This window comes from Zea mays, chromosome 8 (assembly GCF_902167145.1).
Source record: "Zea mays cultivar B73 chromosome 8, Zm-B73-REFERENCE-NAM-5.0, whole genome shotgun sequence".
Classification (NCBI taxonomy): domain Eukaryota; kingdom Viridiplantae; phylum Streptophyta; class Magnoliopsida; order Poales; family Poaceae; genus Zea; species Zea mays.
In genome coordinates, this window is record NC_050103.1 from 135,074,336 (window position 1) to 135,086,470 (window position 12,135).

Below are 12,135 nucleotides of genomic sequence, written 5' to 3' on the forward strand. Positions count from 1 at the left end.
AAAACCCTTCTACTGCTTTGGGAGCAAACTTAGAATTTCTACCTTTCTTCACCAGAATGTAGCACTTGCTCCCAAATACACGAAAGTAAGATACATTGGGTTTGTTACCGGTTAGCAGCTCATACGAAGTCTTCTTGAGGAGGCGGTGAAGGTAGACCCTGTTGATGGCATGGCAAGCCGTGTTCACGGCTTCCGACCAAAAACGCTCGGGGGTCTTGAATTCTCCAAGCATCGTCCTTGCCATATCGATTAGTGTCCTGTTCTTCCTCTCTACCACACCATTTTGCTGTGGTGTGTAGGGAGCGGAGAACTCGTGCTTGATCCCTTCCTCCTCAAGGAACTCCTCCACTTGAAGGTTCTTGAACTCGGACCCGTTGTCGCTCCTTATCTTCTTCACCTTGAGCTCAAACTCATTTTGAGCTCTCCTGAGGAAGCGCTTGAGGGTCCCTTGGGTTTCAGACTTATCCTGCAAAAAGAACACCCAAGTGAAGCGGGAAAAGTCATCAACAATAACTAGACCATACTTACTTCCTCCTATACTTAGATAGGCGACGGGTCCGAAGAGGTCCATATGCAGCAGCTCCAGGGGCCTTGATGTGGTCATCACATTCTTGCTGTGATGTGCTCCTCCCACCTGTTTACCTGCTTGACAAGCTGCACAAGGTCTATCTTTTTCGAATTGCACGTTAGTCAAACCTATCACATGTTCTCCCTTTAGAAGCTTGTGAAGGTTCTTCATCCCCACATGTACTAAGCGGCGATGCCACAGCCAGCCCATGCTAGTCTTAGCTATTAAGCATGCATCTAGACCGGCCTCTTCTTTTGCAAAATCAACTAAATAAAGTTTGCCGTCTAATACACCTTTAAAAGCTAGTGAACCATCACTTCTTCTAAAGACAGACACATCTACATTTGTAAATAGACAGTTATACCCCATGTTGCATAATTGACTAACAGATAGCAAATTATATCCAAGAGACTCTACTAAAAACACATTAGAGATAGAGTGCTCATTGGAAATTGCAATTTTGCCTAACCCTTTTACCTTGCCTTGATTCCCATCACCGAATATAATTGAATCTTGGGAATCCTTATTCCTGACGTAGGAGGTGAACATCTTCTTCTCCCCCGTCATATGGTTTGTGCATCCGCTATCAATAATCCAGCTTGAACCCCCGGATGCATAAACCTGCAAGGCAAATTTAGGCTTGGGTTTTAGGTACCCAACTCATGTTGGGTCCTACAAGGTTAGTGCAAATATCCTTAGGGACCCAAATGCAAGTTTTGTCTCCCTTGCATTTTGCCCCTAACTTCCTAGCAACTATTTTCTTATCCTTTCTACAAATAGCAAAGGAAGCATTTAAAGCACAATAAATTGTAGAAGGTTCATTTACTACTTTCCTAGGAGCATGAATAAAGTTCTTTCTAGGCACATGATGAGTAGCATTTCTCCTAGACATATTTCTACCATGCATATAGGAAGAACTAGAAGCAAACATGGCATGAGAGTCAAAATCATCATAAGCATTATAACTCCTATAAGCATTTCTAGTTTGTCTCCTATCATGATACAAAAAGGCATGGTTCTTTTTAGCACTAGTAGCCATAGGGGCCTTCCCTTTCTCCTTAGCGGGAATGGGAGCCTTATGGCTTGTTAAGTTCTTGGCTTCTCTCTTGAAGCCAAGTCCATCCTTAATTGAGGGGTGTCTACCAACCGTGTAGGCATCCCTAGCAAATTTTAGTTTCTCAAAATCACTTTTGCTAGTCTTAAGTTGGGCATTAAGACTAGCCAATTCATCTTTTAATTTGGAGATTGAAACTAGGTGTTCACTACAAGCATCAACATCGAAATCTTTACACCTAGTGCAAATCTCAACATGTTCTACACAAGAATTAGATTTACTAGCTACTTCTAGTTTAGCATTTAAGTCATCATTAACACTCTTTAAAGTAGCAATGGTTTCATGACAAGAAGATAGTTCACTAGAAAGCACTTCATTTCTTTTAACTTCTAAAGCATAAGATTTTTGTGCCTCTACAAATTTGTCATGCTCTTCATACAAAAGGTCCTCTTGTTTTTCTAAGAGTCTATCTTTTTCATTCAAGGCATCAATTAATTCATTAATTTTATCTACTTTAGTTCTATCCAATCCCTTGAACAAACTAGAGTAATCTATTTCATCATCACTAGACTCATCATCACTGGAAGAATCATAAGTGACATTGTTTTGATTACATACCTTCTTCTCCCTTGCCATAAGGCATGTGTGACGCTCGTTGGGGAAGAGGGATGACTTGTTGAAGGCAGTGGCGGCGAGTCCTTCATTGTCGGAGTCGGAGGAGGAGCAATCCGAATCCCACTCCTTTCCGATATGTGCCTCGCCCTTGGCCTTCTTGTAATGCTTCTTCTTTTCCCTCTTGCTCCTGTGTTCCTGGTCACTATCATTGTCGGGACAGTTAGCAATAAAATGACCCAGCTTACCGCATTTGAAGCATGATCGCTTTCCCTTGGTCTTAGTCTTGCTTGGCTGTCCCTTGCGACCCTTTAGTGCCGTCTTGAATCTTTTGATGATGAGGGCCATGTCTTCATCATTAAGACCGGCCGCCTCAATTTGCGCCACCTTGCTGGGTAGTGCCTCCTTGCTCCTTGTTGCCTTGAGAGCAATAGGTTGAGGCTCATGGATTGGGCCATTCAACGCGTTGTCCACGTACCTCGCCTCCTTGATCATCATTCTCCCGCTTACAAATTTTCCAAGAATTTCTTCGGGCGACATCTTGATGTACCTAGGATTTTCACGAATATTGTTCACCAAGTGAGGATCAAGAACGGTAAATGACCTTAGCATTAGGCGGACGACGTCGTGATCCGTCCATCGCGTGCTTCCGTAGCTCCTTATTTTGTTGATAAGGATCTTGAGCCGGTTGTATGTTTGTGTCGGCTCCTCGCCCCTTATCATCGCGAATCGTCCGAGCTCACCCTCCACCAACTCCATCTTGGTGAGTAAGGTGACATCATTCCCCTCATGAGAGATCTTGAGGGTGTCCCAAATTTGCTTGGCATTGTCCAAGCCGCTCACCTTGTGATATTCGTCCCTGCACAAAGAGGCTAGCAACACAGTAGTAGCTTGTGCATTTTTATGGATCTGTTCATTAATAAACGAAGGGCTATCCGAGCTATCAAATTTCATTCCACTTTCCACAACCTCCCAAATGCTTGGATGGAGAGAAAATAGGTGAGTACGCATTTTGTGACTCCAAAATCCGTAGTCCTCTCCATCAAAGTGAGGAGGCTTGCCAAGTGGAATGGGAAGCAAATGAGCATTTGAGCTATGCGGAATGCGCGAATAATCAAAAGAAAAGTTTGAGTTAACCGTCTTTTGTTTGTCATAGTCGTTGTCGTCGTTGTCCTTTTGGGAAGAGGAAGATTCGTCGCTGTCGTAGTAGACGATCTCCTTGATGCGCCTTGTTTTCTTCTTCTTCCCTTCCTTCCGTCTATGGCCCGAGCCGGAGTCGGTAGGCTTGTCATCTTTGGGCTCGTTGACGAAGGACTCCTTTTCCTTATCGTTGATCACGATTCCCTTCCCCTTAGGATCCATCTCTTCGGGCGGTTAGTCCCTTTCTTGAAGAGAACGGCTCCGATACCAATTGAGAGCACCTAGAGGGGGGGTGAATAGGTGATCCTGTGAAACTTAAACTTATAGTCACAAAAACTTGTTAAGTGTTAGCACAATAGTTGCCAAGTGGCTATAAAGGAGTCTCAACACCGCAATACCACAAGAGATCAATCACAGAGATGACACAGTGAATTATCCCGTGGTTCGGCCAAGACCAACGCTTGCCTACTCCACGTTGTGGCGTCCCAACGGACGAGGGTTGCAATCAACCCCTCTCAAGCGGTCCAAAGACCCACTTGAATACCACGGTGTTTTGCTTGCTTTTTCTCAATCCCGCTTGCGAGGAATCTCCACAACTTGGAGCCTCTCGCCCTTACAATTGAAGTTCACAAAGAAACACAGAGCAAGGGGGGAATGAGCAACGCACACAAGACTTCAAAAGATCAGAGCAACAACACGCACACAAGTAGCAACAAGAGCTCGCAACACAACTCAAAGAGTTCACAACTCCACAAGAGCTCTATATGCTATCACAATGAAACGAATGCGCGAGATCGATGTCTTGGTGCTTAGGAATGTTGTAGGAATGCTTGGTGTACTCCTCCATGCGCCTAGGGGTCCCTTTTATAGCCCCAAGGCAGCTAGGAGCCGTTGAAAACAAATCTGGAAGGCCATCCTTGCCTTCTGTCGTCGGGCGCACCGGACAGTCCGGTGCACACCAGACACTGTCCGGTGCCCGATTTCCTTCCTTAAGCAGCGCAGTCGACCGTTGCAAATCTGGGAGCCGTTGGCGCACCGGACATGTCCGGTGCACACCGGACAGTCCGGTGCCCCCTTCTGACCGTTGGCCAGACCACGTGTCACGCGCAGATTCCGCGGCCGACCGTTGGCCCGACCGACCGTTGGCTCACCGGACAGTCCGGTGCACACCGGACAGTCCGGTGAATTATAGCCGTACGCCGTCGGCTGATTCCCGAGAGCGACCACTTCGCCCGAGGCAGCCTGGCGCACCGGACACTGTCCGGTGCACCACCGGACAGTCCGGTGCCCCAGACCGAAACAGCCTTTTGGCTGTACACAGCCAATTCTTCTCTTCTTTCTTCTTTCTGTTTCTAACACTTAGATAGGTATATTAGTACACAAAACCAATGTACTAAGACTTAGAAACATACCTTTACTTGTGATTTGCACTTTGTTCACCCATGGGCATAGATTCACATTTGAGCACTTGTGTTTGCACTCAATCACCAAAATGCTTAGAAATGACCCAAGGGCACATTTCCCTTTCAGGTGGTCGCCTTGGTCGAAGGTGATGGGCTTGTCGGACCAGTCTAGGTAGACTGGCGCCGCCACCTTTACCGAGCAGACCTCCCGGCGCTCCTGCTTGCGGTGCCGAGCTGAGGCGTTCGCCACTTGCCCACCGTAGATCATGAAGTAGCCGTGGACCTCGGGGAACTCCTCTTCCTTGTCGCCCTCTTTCTTGTTGTTGTCTTGGCCTTTGCCATCTCCCGCCGGGGACCCGGCTTTATGCAAGTAGCGTCGAAGCATGACACATTCCTCAAGGGTGTGCTTGACGGGACCCTGGTGATAGGGGCATGACTCCTTGAGCATCTTGTCGAATAGGTTGGCCCCTCCAGGAGGCTTCCGTGGGTTCCTGTGCTCGACAGCAACGACGGGATCCGCGTCAGCGGCGTCGCGCTTTGCTTGCGCCTTCTTCTTGGCCTTCTTCTTCGTGCCCCGCTGGGCGGACGCCTCGGGGACGTCTTCCTGCTGCCGTCCCTGAGGCTGCTTGTCCTTCCGGAAGATGGCTTCGACCGCCTCCTGACCAGAGGCGAACTTGGTGGCAATGTCCATCAACTCGCTCGCCTTGGTGGGAGTCTTGCGGCCCAGTTTGCTCACCAGGTCGTGGCAAATGGTGCCGGCGAGGAACGCCCCGATGACATCCGAGTCGGTGATGTTGGGCAGCTCGGTGCGCTGCTTTGAAAACCGTTGGATGTACTCTCGCAGGGATTCCCCTAGCTGCTGGCGGCAGCTTCGGAGATCCCAGGAGTTCCTAGGGCACACGTACGTGCCCTGGAAATTTCCAGCGAAAGCCTTGACCAGGTCGTCCCAGTTGGAGATCTGCGCGGGAGGCAGATGCTCCAGCTAGGCCCGGGCAGCGTCGGAGAGGAACAGGGGGAGGTTGCGGATGATGAGGTTGTCGTCGTCCGTCCCTCCCAGCTGGCATGCCAGCCGGTAGTCCGCAAGCCACAACTCCGGCCATGTTTCCCCGATTACTTGGTGATGGTAGTCGGGGCTCGGAACTGAGCTGGGAACGACGCCCGTCGTATGGCCCGGCTGAAGGCTTGCGGACCTTGTGGTTCGGGCGAGGGGCTCCGATCCTCCTCGCTGTCATAGCGTCCCCCACGCCTGAGGTGGTAGCCTCGGTGCACCTTCTCGTCGAGGCGGGCTCGACGGTCGTGGCGGTGGTGCTCGTTGCCGAGGCGACCTGGGGCTGCAGGCGTCGCGTCCCGTGTGCGCCCGGTGTGGACCGAGGCCTCCCGCATGAGTCGGGAAGTCGTTGCGCGATGCTCCAGGGGGCACCCTTGCCTTCGGGAGGCAGAGCTTTTGGCCCGTCGGACCGCGGCATCCCCCAGGAGATTCTTGAGTTCTCCCAGGATACGCCGCCCCTCGGTGGTGGATGGCTCCAGCATTGCTCGGAGTAGTATTGCCGCTGCAGCCAGATTCTGGCTGACCCCGCTGGAGGCCGGGGGCAGCCTTGCCCTGGCATCGTCAACGATACGGCGCTGGATGTCCCGGGCCTGATGACGCACTTCTCTGGCGAGTGCTCGGCCTGCCCACTCCTGCTCGATGTTTTGTCGGAGCTGCACAAGTTGCCCTGCTTCCTCGTCGAGCTTGGCCTGCATCTCGCGAATTTGCTCGAGTTGTGTGTCCTGACCCCCCCTCGCAGGGACTGGGACCACAGCTAGCTCCCGCAGGATGTCAAAGCGAGGCGCAGCCCCAGGGGGATCGTCATCCTCCGGCATACCGAGGTGGTTGCCTTCATCGTGACCCCCTAGATCGACGTGGAAACATTCGTGACTTGGGCCACAACCCTCATCGTCAAGGCTGTGGCCATCATCGGAGCAATCGAAGAGGCAGTAGTCACATGCGGTCATGAAGTCTCGCATGGCACTGAGATTACTGAGCCCGAAGAAATCCTAACCAGAGTCGGGCTCGTCTTCTTCCTTGGAACCTGGGGGCCCATAGGTTGAGACGGCCGTCAGTCGGTCCCAAGACGACCACATGTGGTACCCCGGAAGGTTAGGGTACGCCTTTACGAAAGCGCTCACCGAAGAGGGGTCGCTTGGCGGATCGAAGCTGAATCTAAAAGGCACAGGGTGGAAAACGAACGGTACCTCTTGATCGATGGACGGTGGCGAAGTCGCGTCGGGAACGGACTGCACCGTCATCTCAGGTACGAGGCTAATGCCCAACAAGCCCTTCGCGAGTGTGCTGGCATCATCTGTCCACTTGGGGTTGGCACGTTGCGGGGAAACGACCTCCGTCGTTGTCTCAGGTGCAAGGACAACGCCCGACATGTCCCCCGCTGGGGTGCCGGCATCGCCAACTCGCTCGACAGCCGACGAGGTGCCGCCTCTTACCTGGCTATGGTTGCCCCGTCTCCTCCTCCTGCGGCGAGGAGGGTGGCGGGACAAACCCGGATGCTGCTCTTCCGCCACGGGGGGAAGACGTCGTCGAGTTCGCCGCCGCCGGGCGAGCTGACGACCGTCGTGGTTGATGTCGCGCTGCGGGGGGAGGAGTACCATGTCGTAGCTGCCGTCTAGGGACATGAACTCGAGACTCCCGAAGCGGAGCACCGTCCCGAGCTGAAGAGGTTGCTGAAGACTACCCATCTGGAACTCAACGGGAAGTTGTTCGTTAACACGCAGCAGGCCCCTACCTGGCGCGCCAACTGTCGGCGTTTCGACCCCGGGGGGTCCCTGGACCGACAAGTAAATTTGTCACTGCGTGTCCCAGCCCAGATGGGTTGGCGCGAGATGGAACACAAGGGAGAAACGCGGCTCGTGTTATCTCGCTCCAGGGGGGTGTGCTCGTAGTAGGGGTTACAAGCGTTCGCGAGAGAGAGAGAGTGAGCCTGTTCGTTAGCTCGTTCCCCCGCGTGACCCTCCTGCATGAAGGCCCTGGACCTCCCTTTTATAGATGCAAGGAGAGGGTCCAGATGTACAGTGGGGGTGTAGCTAGGCGCTAACGTGTCTGGCAGGGAAGTGCCTGAGCCCTGTGTACACGCCAACATGGCTATCGGAGAAGTGCTTGAGCCCTGCATAGGCGATAACGTGGCCGTCGGAGAAGTGCTTGAGCCCTGTAGAAGCGTAGCTGTCGGTGCTGCTGGGATCTTGCTGACGTCTCCTTGCTTCTGTAGGGGGCTGAGAACCACCGTCGTCATGGACGCATGCGGGGAGCCATCATTACTTGTTACTGGGGCGAGCCAGATGGGACGCCGGTCTTGTTCCCCCGTAGCCTGAGCTAGCTAGGGGTAGGGTAATGATGTATCCCCGTGGCGCGGTTGGTCCGAGCCCAAGGTCAGGCGAGGCGGATACTTCTCCTGAGGCCGAGGCTGGGGTCGGGTGAGGACGCGATTCCTCCCGAGGCCGAGGTTGAGGCTGAGCCCTGGGGTCCGGCGAGGCGGAGACCACCTTCCGAGGCCAAGGTTGAGGCCGAGCCCTAGGGTCGGGCGAGGCGGAGACCTCCTTCCGAGGCTGAGGCCTAATGTCGGGTGAGGCGGAGCTTCCTGTTGCGCCTGAGGCTGAACTTGCTGTTGTCAGCCTCACCCTAGTGGGTGGCACAGCAGTCGGAGCGGGGCGAGCGGCGCTGTTTTCCTGTCAGGTCGGTCAGCGAAAGGGTGAAGTGAATGTGGTCACTTCGACCTTGCCGACTGAGGCACGTGTGTCAGGATAAGGTATCAGGCGATCCTCGCATTGAATGCGCCTACGATACGGTCGGTTGGAGAGGCGATTTGGCCAAGGTTGCTTCTCGACGAAGCCTGCCCGAGTTGGGCCTCGGGCGTGCCGAGGGTGCGTCCACTGCCTGAGGAGGCCCTCGGGCGAGACGTAACTTCGTCCGGGACTACAGTTCCCGCCCGAGTCTGGGCTTGGGCGAGACGAGATCGCGTCCCTTGGGTAGATGAAGCCTTGACCTAAATCGTGCCCATCAGTCTCTGCAGCTTGTGCTGATGGTGGTTGCCAGCCGTGTTTAGGAGTGTTGGGGGTACCCCTAATTACGGTACCCGACAAATTTGTTGAGAGTTTTTAGGAGAGTTTTAAGGAGATAAGGATCTCTAGCTAGATTGGGGCGGCCAACCGGCCTATTTATGTAATCAATGGATGAGAAATAAAGCAGACAAGAATTAGAAGGGAGAAACCCTCCTCTTGCTCGGCTGTGGGTAGAGGCCCCCGACCGGTGTTCCTACCATCGATACCCCTCTTCAATCCCTCACCGATCTAACGACCATAGGCCCTCGGTCGGTGCCCTGTGAACAGTAACCGCGAGTACCACACCACCTCACCAGCAGCTCCAACCATCGAATTCCCTCTCTAATCCCTCATCGATCTAGCAACCATAACATCTGGAATCAACTAGCTTGGGTTTCGATCTGATCCCATGGCTTCTGCTGCCAATTTCGTGAAGTTATCCTGGCAACCAACGTCCCCATCTCCATGGACTGCACCGCATGTCACCTTCGTCACGCCGTCCTGGCAACCAACGTCCCCATCTCCATGGGCTGCGCCGCATGCCACCTTCGTCACGCCATCCTGGCAACCGGCGTCCCTATCTCCATGGGCAGCATCGCCTGCCAATTTTGTCACCACATCCTGGACGCCGGCGTGCCCATCCCTAGGGACAATGCCAAATTTCATCACATCATCTTCGTTGACGACGTCTCTGTCCCCATGGGCAACGCCACTACGGGCAACCATGGCTCAGCGATCACCAGCTACATCGATGGGGGACTTGTGGACCAACATAAGGGCTGATCTCGCAAAGATGCAAGCCACGCTCCAAAAGGTTGAGCAAGGGCTGCTGCAAATCAAGGCAACAGTGCAACATGAACAGCACCAGCTGGCGTTGTCCACATGGCTCCAGACGTCGGCGTCTATGGGCATACAAGCTGGTGCTCGTGGCTTTCTTGCATGACAGAAAGTGTGGGAGATACGCCGGTAGATGCTCGAAGCAGCCTTGGTGACGGTTGACCTCGGCACACGGGGGCGTGATCTCGCGCTGTCGAACAGCCATCAACAGCGGCACCGGGTCGCTATCTTCAAGTGTGAGCACGGTACGTGTCCGGTGGCGACGAACTTCAACTCTACGGCAGCGGCGGTAGGGAAGGCACTCACCTCGTCATCGACAAGGGCGCACTATTTAGCGCTACCACATTCCGCTACGGCCGCCACGAGGGCGCCTCCGCTGGTTATTGTTGCGACCTATTCCAGCTGCCTGTCCATGTGCTCTCCTTTCGTGCAGATGGCGTCCATGAGATCCAGGTGGCTACACATGTGCAATTCCAATGTGCGGAGGGTGTCCGCCTTATCTTATGGGGTCAAAAAAATTCAGATTCAGAATAATAAGATAAGCCGAGACGTAAAAGGCTTGTCTTCTAGGTGTCTGGTTTTGGGTCAAGTAGACTCGATCTTTGAGCACCCGTTATGCTGCAGCTCGAGGACGAGCTACTTGTCTAAGAGGGGTGTAGTGTCAGGGCCTAATGAGGCCCACAGAGGGGCTGCGGCAGCAGCAGCCATGGGCCCTCCAAGGGGATTAGATAAGGATAGTTAGAGATAAAATTAGAAGATTAGTTGAGATTATTTAGAAGATTAGTTGAGATTATCTAGGAATGTTATCAGTTAGTAATTTGTTGAGAGTTTTTAGGAGAGTTTTAAGGAGATATGGATCTCTATCTAGATAGGGGCGGCCAGCCGGCCTATTTATGTAATCAATGGATGAGAAATAAAGTAGACAAGAATTAGAAGGGAGATACCCTCCCCTTGCTCGGCCGTGGGCAGAGGCCCCCGGCCGGTGTTCCTGTCCATTGATACCCCTCTCTAATCCCTCATCGATCTAACGACCATAACAGACACGTTGTAACCCCTTGTGAGGGAATATTCTGAGGATAAACTAGGTAATTGAGGGTCTAATTGTCCTTGGCGGGGCCGGACGGTCTCTCAGTTATATATAAATACCCCCGCATTGTGCCAATGCGGGGGACGAGAAGAAAAACATTGTTGTCCTAACACTTTGGCTCAAATTTATCAAACCATCCCCTTTTCTTCCTATTGGGTTTTGTTGTCCCCAGATTAGCAAGTTCCAACAGTAGGATCTTAGTATTGTCTTGTTGTCTTACTTAGGTCACAGTTTCTGTCTATTTGTTGAGCTGTTCTAAGCTCTTTGTTTGGAGGTGAGAGGCCCATGTTTTGTAATCGCCGTCCTTGCGTTCTGTCTTGTTCAAGTAGGTTTCTGAATAGGAGCGCAACTGTTAGGGCCTCTTACCTGGCTTGTCGTTCGGTCAGAAATTTCTGATGGTTTTGGATGGTGTGTAAAACGTTGTTGGTTCCTATTTCTTAATGAAATGGGGTAGACCTTCTTTCTGTTAAAAAAAGTCTAAATGAGCTCAATTTTTTACACAAAAAATGATTCGAACTCTTGGGACCCTCTAGTTTTTAATACATTTTTTGTGGATTTTTTTTAAAAAAAATCAAAAAATTGGAACAAAATTTTTGAAAAAACGTCGTTTTCAAAACCATCACACATCGAGAACGAGAAATTTTGGCGAAATTCGATCGAGATTTAAAATCTTGGGTGAGACAATGAGTAGTTCCTAGTTCACGGATGCGTGTTTCAGATGTACTGCGAAAGTGCAATGCAGAAGAAGAAAAACTAAGACATGTTTGACAACAATGTTTCACACAAACATGATTTTATAAAACTATACTTTATAATTGTCATGGCAATATTGTAGTTTTAGCAGCTCCAAAAATACCATGATCTTGAGTATTGTTTAGATACAATGTTTAAAACTATAATAATTTTTAAAAAAAACTTAGTCATGCCATAAAAACTTTAGGTTAGGGCTAGTTTGGCAACTCCATTTTTCCAAGGGATTATTAATTTCTCAAGGAAAAATGAACTGATTTCTCTTAAAAAATAGAAATCCTTTAGAAAAATGAGGTTGTCAAATTAGCCTTTAGAGTAGAGTTTACAATACTCTAACAATATTATAGTATCTAGAATATAATATTTTTGAAAACGTAGTTTTTAAAATGCAACCAAACCACATAAATACTCTGATATTTTTCCTATATATCATGGATATTATTTAGAAACTATTAATTACTTTTCCTCCAAACAGGCTCTCATATGCTACTTCTGGGCGCGCTTGGTTGCCTTCCTAATGCATGTAGCTGCATTCGCACGTCCTCAAAGCACCACTTGTTTGGTAGCTTATACACTGGGGTACATGCTAGCATGA